Source organism: Salvelinus sp. IW2-2015, unplaced genomic scaffold (genome assembly GCF_002910315.2).
Source record: "Salvelinus sp. IW2-2015 unplaced genomic scaffold, ASM291031v2 Un_scaffold2046, whole genome shotgun sequence".
Taxonomy (NCBI): domain Eukaryota; kingdom Metazoa; phylum Chordata; class Actinopteri; order Salmoniformes; family Salmonidae; genus Salvelinus; species Salvelinus sp. IW2-2015.
In genome coordinates, this window is record NW_019943391.1 from 142195 (window position 1) to 148496 (window position 6302).

Here is a 6302-nt window from a genome sequence, read left to right on the forward strand (position 1 = left end):
TATTATCAGTCCTTTGACAGTAACTTATCGTGTAGGTGGTTCTTGTGAGGAGGTTTGAGATCATATAACAGTCAGTCCTGTACCTAGTTTTACTTATAGTTGAGTGGTTGTTTTAGTGAGGTTTGAGACTAGTAAATACAGTCTATCTCCTGTACATTCAACTTTAAGGTGATGTGGGTTGTTTAGTGAGTGGTGTGTAGGTGAGACAGTAAACAGTCAGACCTGACAGTAACTTAAGGAGTGGTTTAGGAGGTTTGAGACAGAAACAGTCAGTCCTGACAGTAACTTATAGGAGTGGTGTAGGAGGTTTGAGACAGAACAGTCAGTCCTGACAGTAACTTAAGGAGTGGTGTAGGAGGTTTGAGACAGAAACAGTCAGTCCTGACAGTAACTTAAGGAGTGGTGTAGGAGGTTTGAGACAAAACAGTCAGCCTGACAGTAACTTAAGGAGTGGTGTAGGAGGTTTGAGACAGAAACAGTCAGTCCGACAGTAACTTTAAGGAGTGGTGTGTAGGAGTTTGAACAGAAACAGTCAGACCTGACAGTAACTTAAGGAGTGGTGTAGGAGGTTTGAGACAGAAACAGTCAGATCCTGACAGTAACTTAAGGAGTGGTGAGGAGGTTTGAGACAGAAACAGTCAGCCTGACAGTAACTTAAGGAGTGTGTAGTGAGGTTTGAGACAGAAACAGTCCGCCTGACAGTAACTTAAGGAGTGGTGTAGGAGGTTTGAGACAGAAACAGTCAGATCCTGACAGTAACTTAAGGAGTGGTGTAGGAGGTTTGAGACAGAAACAGTCAGACCTGACAGTAACTTAAGGAGTGGTGTAGGAGGTTACAGAAACAGTCAAGCCTGACAGTAACTTAAGAGTGTGTGTAGGAGGTTGAGACAGAAACAGTCAGTCCTGACAGTAACTTAAGGAGTGGTGTAGGAGGTTTGATACAGAAACAGTCAGTCCTGACAGTAACTTAAGGAGTGGTGTAGGAGGTTTGAGACAGAAACAGTCAGTCTGACAGTAACTTAAGGAGTGGTGTAGGAGGTTTGAGACAGAAACAGTCAGCCTGACAGTAACTTAAGGAGTGGTGTAGGAGGTTTGAGACAGAAACAGTCAGCCTGACAGTAACTTAAGGAGTGGTGTGTAGGAGGTTTGAGACAGAAACAGTCAGCCTGACAGTAACTTAAGAGTGGTGTAGGAGGTTTGAGACAGAAACAGTCAGTCCTGACAGTAACTTAAGGAGTGGTGTAGGAGTTTGAAGACAGAAACAGTCAGACCTGACAGTAACTTAAGGAGTGGTGTAGGAGGTTTGAGACAGAAACAGTCAGACCTGACAGTAACTTAAGGAGTGGTGTAGGAGGTTTGATACAGAAACAGTCAGTCCCGACAGTAACTTAGAGTGCTGGTGGTGGGTGGTGAACGGTGTTAAACTAAGATGTTGAGTCACTCACATGAGGATGCCGTGGGCTCTCTCCAGGAGCTTGCTGCTGGTGGAGTTGACAAAAATTCCTCCGTCCTCTTCCATGTTGGACCCGCTGGATGACAGGCGGCCCTGCCGCCCACCACGCCCATTCCAGCCCACACCATCCCTGGTTAGGAAGTTTCAAATAATCCACAGTTAAAAATATGCCTTGAGAAAATATAGAGATTTCATTTTAGCTGYACAACTTGGAAAGAGCTGGGAAAAAGCTTAAATAAGAAAATGCTTGACCAACTGACTGTATTTCATGTCCTGTAGACATATTAAGCACTACTACAAAAATGGGATATGCTATCCTAGCCCTAGGTTCTGCAGTGTAAAGCCTCAGGCCTCAAGGTAAACCCTGGTCATCTTAGCCAAGCGCCTGAACAAACAGCAGGTTTTTCTATCAACACAGCGGCTCGGGTCGGTTAACGGTCAAACCCTAACACCAAACCCCCTAACACCAAACCCCTTTAGCCCCGAGGGGAGGAGTCAGGAGAGAGAGAAAGACACTTCTGAGTAACCACTGGTAATATACTGCATCAGGACTGGGGAGGAGACGGATATCCATCATGGATTCTACCCGTCAAGCCATCAGGACTGGGGAGAAGAAGGCTATCTATCATGGATTCCACCCGGTAATCCATCCCAGCAGCCAGGGAGGAGAAGGCCATCCATCATGGATTCCACCCGGCAAGCTATCGTAGCAGCCAGGGAGGGAGGTTTGTTTTCACACTCTGACCCATAATGATTCATACACCACCTCCTACTGGGTCTGTGGCCACACACAACGACACGTTAAACACAGTATCCTTGTGGGAGTACATATATAAATGTTACTAATGTGGGGGCTCCGTCTTTCCTACAAGCAGGACGGGGTCAGAGGTTAGACACGGGTCCATGGGGTGACATCATYGGTGATCCAAGGCAAGGCAAACAGGTGAAGACTTACAGTACAGTAGTGTTGTTGGGAGTCAGGCCAAATGTTGGAATGTAGACAAAGCCATTTGTCTTCGGATTGTACCGTTTGATGTGGTCACCAAAACTAAAATGGTTACTCATTGTCTTACGGTTAAATTTGCATAAAAAACAATGAACACCAAAGTATTTATTTTCTAAGTCATAGTAAAACAACAGTGAGGTCTCAAAGTATTTTGCTTTTACGACACAATCTAGGATCCCATGGTTTTTGTAATATTTTGTGGTTAAACCGATGGGGGAAACCATGGCTTACATTTCAAACATATTTTGCTCTGTTTCGTGCATTCACAGCCAAGAATAGTTTGGACAGTGAAGACAGATTGAAAATAAGACTGAGGTAAATGGCTGTTCTCTTGGTTTGGACTTAGCAGGACCTGTTTAGATTTCTCTTCATAGAGGTCATGGAAGAGACCCAAAATACCTACTTTAGCCAAGCTACAGGAAGTAATCAGGTCCAAAATTCATATAAAGAACAGAGTAAATCCTGAAACTCGGTGGTGAGATATATTTCCAATTTAAACAGGCCTCCCAATAAGTTTTGATGATTTAAACTAGAGACCTATAACTCTGTTGCCTAGGGAATTACAATTATAGCACTAAAGCAATATAAACAAAATGCCCTGTGGAAATAAATTAGGTTTCCACCCTGACCACACTTGAGACTAATCCTAGAAATATGAAAAGGAGTAAGAAATGTTTCATTTGCCAGTTCTGAAATATGGATACTTGTCCCCCTTTAATAAGGATCCGCCACTTTTTTCCAATTTTCACCTAAAATGACACACCCAAATCTAACTCAGCTCAGGACTTTTAGCAAGGATATGCATATTCTTGAAACCATTAAAGGTAACAATTTGAATTTTGTGGAAATGTGAAATTAATATAGAAGAATATACATATTTGATCTGGTAAAAGATAATACAAAGAAAAAAACATGCGTTTAAAAAAAAAAAAAAAATTGTACCATCATCTTTGAAATGCAAGAGAAAGGCCATAATGTATTATTTCAGCCAAGACGCAATTTAGATTTGGGCCACTAGATGGCAGCAGTGTATGTGCAAAGTTTTAGACTGATCCAATGAACCATTGCATTTCTGTTCAAATGTTTGTATCAGTTTATTAATACATTTTCAAGTTCATAACTGTGCACTCTCCTCAAACAATAGGTGATATCTTTTACTGTAATAGTACTGTAAATTGGACAGTGCAGTTAGATTAACAAAATTTAAGCTTTCTACCAATATCAGATATGTCTATGTCCTGGGAAATGTTCTTGTTACTAACAACCTCATGCTAATCGCACTAGACAACGTTAGCTCAACCGTCCCGTGGGGGACCCAACGATCCTGTAGAGGTTTTTAAACAATGTTCCTCTAATGCTGTGTATGCCACAAGGAGGAATGGCTACAGAATATGTTTGTTTTCAGAGTACCCCTCTGGATCCCAGACAGTACTGTACTGTAGCGTCCATCTGAGAAGACACCTGCCGAGAGCCAGTATTTATCCATCTCCTGAAACACATAACTCTGACCTGACATCATGCAGGAAACAGCTGCATGTGGGCTTTAGCACTAACTTAGTACCCTGAGTCTCTGTGTGTGTGTGTGTGTGTGTCTGTGTGTCTCCTCCTCCAAATCACATTAGCAGGACTTGTGTAACAGTCCAAGACTTGCCCTCTTGTAACAAAAGCACTGTTCTAAGGGTGGTATTTTGCCACTTGCTGTGTACTGGGGCAGTAATGTCATGCTTTGGGGTTAATTAGGGGGTATGTGGCTCTAGGGGGCAGTAACGTCATGCTATGGGGTTAATTAGGGGGTATGTGGCTCTAGGAGGCAGTAATGTCACGCTATGGGGTTAATTAGCGGGTATGTGGCTCTAGGAGGCAGTAATGTCACACTATGGGCTAAATTAGAGGGTATGTGGCTCTAGGAGGCAGTAATGTCACGCTATGGGCTAAATTAGGGTGTATGTGGCTCTAGGAGGCAGTAATGTCATGCTATGGGATTAATTACGGTGTATGTGGCTCTAGGAGGCAGTAATGTCATGCTATGGGATTAATTAGGGGGTATGTGGCTCTAGGGGGCAGTAATGTCATGCTATGGGGTTAATTAGGGGGTATGGGGCTCTAGGGGGCAGTAATGTCATGCTATGGGGTTAATTAGGGGGTATGTGGCTCTAGGGGGCAGTAATGTCATGCTATGGCGTTAATTAGGGGGTATGTGGCTCTAGGGGGCAGTAATGTCATGCTATGGGGTTAATTAGGGGGTATAGGGCTCTAGGGGGCAGTAATGTCATACTATGGGGTTAATTAGGGGGTATAGGGCTCTAGGGGCAGTAATGTCATACTATGGGGTTAATTAGGGGGTATGTGGCTCTAGGGGGCAGTGGAAGGTGTTATGTGAGTCAGTGCACAATCATTATTCATTATTTGAAAGCTTTGTCAGACTTTTCTCCAACCCCATTGCTTCTGTACTGGGGAGCGTCATTATTTAACAACCCTCCTCTTCTGTACTGGGGAGCGTCATTATTTAACAACCCTTCTCTTCTGTACTAGGGAGCGTCATTGCCCTGGACACTCTGGAGTGTAGATAATCTCTGGAGGTGTTTCAGCAATGACGCTCCTTAGTACAGAATCGTCAACATTTGACATTTTAGTCATTTAGCAAACACTCTTATCCAGAGCGACTTACAGGAGCAATTAGGGTTAAGTGCCTTGCTCAAGGGCACATCGACAGATTTTTCACCTAGTCGGCTTAGGGATTCAAACCAGCAACTTTTTGGTTATTGGTCAAGCTGGTTACCGCTAGGCTACAACATACCTCAGCATACACCGTACAGTACACAGGTGGTCTTACCGTGGAGATTTCTCGTTGAGCGTGTTGCTGCCCTGCAGGTCCGACAGCGGTGTTCGTAGACTCTTCCTGACCACACCTGAGCCGGGAGAGACAGGGAAGGAGGAGAWCACAACAAGGTGAGAGGACACGCAAAGATGGACCAGGCCAAACCCAGACRAATGTTAGACCCCAGGACAATACRAGTTCTAACTCAGTGGACAGAACTGGGCTGTTTCTGGTTGTAATGATGTCATAATGACAGTTACATGTATCCAAATGTCTGATTTAAATCGGGTTATATAGTGATAAAAATAATGGAGGTTAACAGTGAGTTTGTCTGCTGTTAGCGTGGTTGTGAGAATTATGGAAGTCTGGAAGATCCATTTTGGAAGCGTTACTCCGTTTAGTTTGGACTAATGATTAACGAGGGTTTTAGTTCACTGTATGGACAAACACTTAAAGACTGTTATTGGAAACATGACTTTTATAATTGGGAAGGTCCAACACTAAGAACCACGATTCTACCTCCCCAAAAACCAAATGTTTATATAAACCCATGWTTCATGAATCATCCTGATATTCCAAGAAACATCTKTTTTCTCGGAAGATGGTATTCTATGAAGAATTGCATGACGATATACARGAGGGGAGAATCTATGACTTTGTGGTCAAATATCCAAATATAATTMAGCTGATAATTGTTGCATTTAAAAGAACAATGGGTGCTTCTGGATCATGTTTAAATGAACCATTGGAGCTCTGAAGCCAAAATATACATACACTCAATTCAGAGGCACCTATTTGAGTGAGATATTGTTGGCCTCCATTTGGAGAAAACAAACTGGTTTTGTCAGGAAAGCATTTTTCAACAACTGTGAGCTGTGTTTTTGGCAGCTGTGAGTTTCCCTCAATCTGATTGGCTTATGACAGTTGGCAGAGGAGATGATGTAATCCATACACCAACATTTCATCTTCAAGTCGTGAAACTCTGCCAATCCCACACAGTGAGAGAAAAACAGAGCATCTAGAAA

General features: G+C 43.1%; 1 long non-coding RNA gene across 1 annotated transcript; it reads right to left on the reverse strand.

Moving 5' to 3' along the window:
- Window positions 1–1441: 1441 nt before the first annotated feature.
- Window positions 1442–6278, reverse strand: LOC112072802 (uncharacterized). Its single transcript, XR_002894392.2, has 2 exons — window positions 5293–6278; window positions 1442–1583 (listed from the first exon to the last, which is right to left on the reverse strand). It is a non-coding gene; the product is annotated as an uncharacterized lncRNA (long non-coding RNA).
- Window positions 6279–6302: the final 24 nt, after the last annotated feature.